Below are 7095 nucleotides of genomic sequence, written 5' to 3' on the forward strand. Positions count from 1 at the left end.
GTAATTCTAAGACGTGAGTTTGTACGCTGCGAAAAAGTTTGGTTTTCCTGCCTTTTTTGCGGCAATGCCGACCAGGTGTATTGCTGCTGGATGCAGCAAACCAACTAAAGATGGGGTCAGTCTTCATCTATTTCCTGCAGATCGCAAGTATAGGCGGTTGTGGGCTGCGAAAGTCAGATTAACTAGAGCAAAGTGGTCCGGTCCGACGTCTTTTTCAGCGCTATGCAGCGAACACTTCGAGCCGTCGTGCTTCGAATCCGGGATACACCACTCATTTGACATGACGAGAAGAGCCATTCTTAAACACGACGCCGTCCCAACAATTTTTTCCAGCTAGTGGGAAATCGAAAAGGTATCTGAAAGACGTGACGAACCCAGAGGAGCATTTGCTAAACGTGAACAAATTCGGGTAAGTTTGAACTTTGAGGGTATGTTTTTAGCTTTTGCCAAGTGACACGATTTGGTTTGGTACTGCATGCGATTCACCGTGCGTGCAGGTCGTATGTGACCGTCCGCACATTATACAGCAGCCATAGTGCGTGCGTGCAGTCTGCTCCGTGGCCGTATTTCTATAATAATACGTAGGCAGACCAACATCTTACAACCCATTTGGTCACTAAAAAGTCGCATAGTTAAATAAAAATAGCAGCAATAGCTTTTGTAAAAACCACTAGGCGTTCAACATGTTCAAGTTTCAAAGTACGTATGTGTGTAAAATCGTGTCTAAATTCGTTTTGATGTGCCATGTTCCCAGACGTAATGTACGGGGGCCTGACTACAAATTTTCTCTTCAAATATCGCGCCTTGAAATACGTGACGAACAGCGCCCTCTCGGGTCGGGGCCTACTCGTAAATTTGTAAATACAATCAAAACTAATATTTTTAAACCTTAGTTAACTTTTTATTCACATTCCTGTCGTAAAAACCCATATTTTAGTGACAAAAGCTTTATTTAAAAAAAATACCACTTCCAGGTGACTTTAATAATTGTGTCGACCCCGCGGTGCTCACTTGACTAAACCCCTGGGATGAAAGGAGCTAATAGAACGATCACTCATGCACACATGGGTCCAGCCCAAAGGTGTTAATAATTATTTTGATTAAATAACAAAAGTGTCCGCTGCCTTTAACTGAATTCATACGCAGGTTAATTCTACAAAATGCCTATTAGCAGGTTGGTAGCTTGCAGCGTGATGCATTTGGTTTATGTAACAGTGACCCCATGACGGTTCTCCAAAGACCTATCTAGTATAGGTTTTCTCGGCCAATTTCGGCAAATGAGCAGCCAATTTAACCACCAGCCTATTCTGTTTCGCACGGAATCGAATGCTAATGAAAAGAGTCATTTGAATTCGTTTGAAAATAGTCAAAATGTAATGTTACGTTATTCGATTTAACAAAATAATAGTTCGATTTAGCAATTCATCAAAGCAGCATTCAAATTCGCAGACGCTTCTTGAGGCGTGTTTGACACGAAAAAAAAAATGGCGATACGCTAAATTGAAAGTGCTTTCGAATAGCCCAAAGGTGACACACTTCATGGGTCATTCGAAAGCACAGGAGGCAGAACAGGGTCAACCCAGGGAACCTAAATCTCACGCATCCTAAAGAACGTTCCCATGGCCAACTTTGGGTACGTTCGTTTAGCTTCCCTGAGTCGATCCCGGTGTGTAATGGGGTTTCTTTTCACAAGACGAACGTGTGCAGATAATTACCCACGTTCGTCCTGGAAAAAAATGCCACACACCGGGGTCGACTCAGGTAAGCTATAAACGAACGCACCCTAAACAGACATTAAATACGGAGTGCGTTGTTTACGTGCTGCTGTTGCCTAGGAACGAAGTGATTCTACTTGAAAGTGTGCATTTTTACCGTGAGTTTATTTAATTTAAGACCACTGAGGTCCCTTCCTCCGTGGCTCCAGAAACGAAGCTTACTCTGATCAGATAGTGAAGCGCAATCTTCCCATGTGAAAGGGAATTAATAGACTACTATTAGTTTAATTCAAGGGTCAATTTACCAAACTCTGTATACGTCATGCCACTCTAAAATGGCGCAGCTTTTGTTTCATAACTGCATGTCACCAATGCCTTTCCTTCGTGCCAATGGTTGCTTGCCGCTTAGTCTTTCAGAGAAAAAGTGTGAGCCAATTTAGAATTGCCAGTTCCCCGGAGTTTATATTAAAAAATTAGACTTTACCCATTCTCTTGGGGATTTAGTTTTAAGTGACATGAATAAAAAAAAATTAAAGCCATTTTTTAAAGCCACGCCTTTAAAAAATACTCTTAGGATTTTGTCATGGATATTACTACATTTTGTATTGTTGCTTTTTTTCTGAAAAAACACATTTGACGTAGAGAGCGAATCTGAACGAAATCTCAGCAGCTGCCTGTCTGAAGACCATACGTCCGAACGGGCGTCACGTTTATGGCAGACGATGGCAAATGGGCCAGCCCTTACTCAAGCGCATAAACCAGGGCTGGCATTACAACGCAAGAGGGCGCTGTGCATGAAAAGGGAAGCGTCAACTGGAGGTGGAAATATCAGCAGCTATATGTTGCGGAAGGTAAGAATACATTAACCAAAATTTGAAGAAAAAAAAATCTTCACACACACTGGCCGGGCAAACCAGTAATCAGAGGTCACAAAGGGGTGTTTTCTAAACGTATAGCTTCTAAACTTTTTAAACTTATTCCAACAGAAAATTTCTTTTGAAGGCTGATACGAAAAATTGTATAATATTATTCAGCATATATTTTTGACTGATACTAATACTTTTTCGGGATTTCTTAGGCTGTACTCCAGTACTATTCTCAGCAGATGATCATAATCTTGAAATTCTTTTTGTATATGAATGGTACAATAAAAAAATAGAAACCCGGGGGAAAACTCGCCCACCACATACAAAACAGTTTTTCTTCACTTTTGCAGTCGTTATGTGAATGGTACGGTGGTACAGAGAATAATAATAATAATAATAATAATAATAATAATAATAATAATAATAATAATAATAATAATAATAATAATAATAATAATAATAATAATAATAATAATAATAATAATAATAATAATAATAATAATAATAATAATAATAATAATAATAATAATAATAATAATAATAATAATAATAATAATAATAATAATAATAATAATAATAATAATAATAATAATAATAATAATAATAATAATAATAATAATAATAATAATAATAATAATAATAATAATAATAATAATAATAATAATAATAATAATAATAATAATAATAATAATAATAATAATAATAATAATAATAATAATAATAATAATAATAATAATAATAATAATAATAATAATAATAATAATAATAATAATAATAATAATAATAATAATAATAATAATAATAATAATAATAATAATAATAATAATAATAATAATAATAATAATAATAATAATAATAATAATAATAATAATAATAATAATAATAATAATAATAATAATAATAATAATAATAATAATAATAATAATAATAATAATAATAATAATAATAATAATAATAATAATAATAATAATAATAATAATAATAATAATAATAATAATAATAATAATAATAATAATAATAATAATAATAATAATAATAATAATAATAATAATAATAATAATAATAATAATAATAATAATAATAATAATAATAATAATAATAATAATAATAATAATAATAATAATAATAATAATAATAATAATAATAATAATAATAATAATAATAATAATATAAAAGTCTTATATAGCGCACGTATCTACCAAACAAGGTACTCAAGGCGCTGAGTACATACAAACTTTCAGAAAGGTTATTGCAGTGATGAATTCTGAGGCTCAATTATTTACGCCTTATAAGAGTTTACAAGGTGCTACGGCGCATACAGCAGCCACAGCCAGGAACACCGGGGCGAACCACTTCTTTGTTCGATAAGTGCACTGTTTTTTTTTTACATGCGTTACACAACACATGGGACCAACGGCTTTACGTCCCATCCGAAGAATTATGACAATTTAATCACTCCTTCAAGAATCAATGTATAGGCTACAAGTCCTTTGAAAGGGGGAACTTTGTAAAATGGTTGTTTGGTTGATTTTGTTATTTCACAGGCTGCTATTCCACTGGAGAGGCTGATGCCTAAAGGATTTTGGTACTTTTTGTAACAAAAAACACAATGTCCACAGATTTACACTGAACACTATTGGTAATTGTCAAAGACCAGTCTTCTCGCTAGGTGATATCTCAACATGTGCATACAATAACAAACCTGTGAAAACTTGAGCTCATTGGTCGTCGAGGTTGCGAGTTAACTATGAAACACCCTTGTCACACGAAGTTGTGTGCTTTCAGAGGCTTGATTTCGAGACCTAAAAATCTAATTCTGAAATCTCGAAATCAATTCGTGAAAAATACTTCTTTCTTGAAAACTACGTCACTTCAGAGGGAGCCGTTTCTCACAGTGTTTTATATACTATCAACCTCTCACCATTACTCGTTACCAAGTGAGGTTTTATGCTGATAATTATTTTGAGTAATAGTGTCCACTGCCTTGAAGCTTACACCGTTAGATAATGATAGTAGAAAGCGTACCTTAAAATATTACTTGCTGGGGTGCTGTAGTTTTTGAGCAATGAGTAAAACAATGTCATAAAAATACGTTTTTTACATGCTAAAATTATCGTCTCATGATCACCGAGACGAAAATTACTTTCAAGACATTGTTTTACTCATTTTTCAAAAACTATACAGCACCTCAGCAAGTAATATTTTCACGGAAGCTTTCTACTATCATTATCTTTAAACTTTGTAAGTTTAATGTAAATCTGTGGACATTGCGTTTTTTTTTTTGTTCAACACAAAGTACATGAACCCTTTAATAAGTTGTGGCGTTATCCTTGTTAACGAAATCATAAGTATCAATTTCTAAATTATTAAGAATGTTTTATTATTGGAAATTATTCTAAATAATCACAATTAGCAAAGAGGATGGTTATTCTACTTGTTTCAAAGGCACTGGACACCTTTGGTAATTGTGAAAGACCAACATCCAAAGACGTGTATCCCAACAAATGCACAAAATGACAAAGCTGTGAACATCTAGACTCAATTGCTCATCGAAAATAATGAGGAAAAACACACACATTGTCTTATTTCAGATGCCTATATAAAAGGCTTCAGTTGTTTGGCTCTTGGCTCTTTATGGGCCCTCTAGAACGTCAGCACTGCAGGGATTCCACGGGGAAAATGTTTGTGGGTGCTGCGAGTTCTTCTTTTTTCATTTGATTCGAGATGGTTTACTCAAATCAAAGATCATCGCAACCAAAGGCTGAAGTGCAATCAAATTACCAAGAGATAACAAATAAACACATTTCTACAAGGAAAACAATAATTAATACTAAACACCATTGTTAAAAAAAAAATGAACGAAGTTATGATTAAAAATCTGTTGTGGTCCGAGAAGTTTGAAGCGAAACCGCTTCAAAATCGGGACTACCAAAATATACATCGATGAAAGAAATGACAACCAGAATAAGCTAATATTAATGTCATGTGTAAAGGAAAGTTATAAACTTTGCTTCACATCATACAAATAAATTTAAAAAACCACTTGGAATCTTGAAACAACATTAGTATCTAATCTGCATAAGAATAGTTATAAAAAATAACTCTAAACATGACAACAATTTTGTTTATTAAGAACGCGCCGATTAAACGTGGAATTGCACTGTTTTGAAACGCTCAGCCTTATATCGTCCTACGTCAATATATAGTGACTAACATCATTACAAATCTATTGTTATAATAATTAGCAAATTGGTACCTCAGAGGTAAGTAATTTACATGTCCAGAATACACGAGAAGGCGGATTTTATTGCACTGTTTTGGGGGACGTTCAGTCTTACATCGAATCTTTACAACAGAGTCCATGACTCTTACACAGAGTCCATGATTCGTATTGTGGTGCAGTTTGGATGAATGCGAAGGTAGAGAGTGATGTAGGCTGGGCTCTTGTCTTTATTAGCAAGTATAAAAACATGTGCCTGCTACTCAGATCCAGTGATTCCATTGGATACAATGATGTCATTGGATATATGCAGTGACCAAAGGCTACCGTAGCTGGGTTTGTTTTGATTGGTCTGAGGTCACCTCGGACGACCAATCAAAACACAAATATGAAAAGCTGACTTTCGGTACATAATTCGTGTGCATGCTGTGTCCACGTGTGTGTTGTATACAGCACATGCATTAGCCTTTAATCAAGTCGCACGCGGCGGCGGCACCCCAGATGTCACGCACGAAAGCAGACCGGTGCGAGCGGTGAAGCCTGGTCTTTTTTTCGTGCATGATATCTGGGGTCGTGCTTGACATCTGGGGGTACCGCGTTCGCCTTGACTAAAGGCTACACATGCATGTGCATGCACTCGCGTGTATTGTATGTTGGTGCAACATTTGAATACCGATCTATGGGTGCGTTCGTTTAGCTTCCGTGGGTCGTCCCCGGCGTGTGGCGGGTTTGTTTTCCAAGATGAACGTGGGATTTATCTGCACACGTTCGTCCTGGAAAAAAACCGCCACACACCGGGGTCGACCCGGGGAAGCTAAACAAACACACCCTCTACGTGAAATGAATGTAGGTCAAAGGTTAATGTACACGCCGGCTGGGAGGCCGGTCTCTGGCGTTATTCACGAGCCTCGAAGTGTGAAGTTTATAAAGGATCTCTTACAAAAAGGATCTCATGATTTGAGCAAATTTGAGAAGAACACTGATTCGTTGATCATGACAGATTTGTTATAAATGTGGCTTTTGAAAAAAAAAATGGCTGTCCCGATGAAGCTGCAGCAAAAGAACTTAACATGGGGCTTTTAATGGTATGAAAACCGATACATACTTTATCTGAAATTTGCTTGTGATACTTTTTTGGCAATCTCATCGACAGCTTACCTTTCGTTGTATCTATCTTGTAATAGCAGCCTCTATCGTTTATAAGAAAAAGTACAACCATTTTCTATAAATACCAAAATTGGCATTGGCAAGTAGTTTGAACTATTATAGTAGTTTCAACATAGTAGTTTTAAAG

The sequence above is a fragment of the Asterias amurensis genome, chromosome 20 (assembly GCF_032118995.1).
Source record: "Asterias amurensis chromosome 20, ASM3211899v1".
In the NCBI taxonomy this organism is placed as follows: Eukaryota; Metazoa; Echinodermata; class Asteroidea; order Forcipulatida; family Asteriidae; genus Asterias; species Asterias amurensis.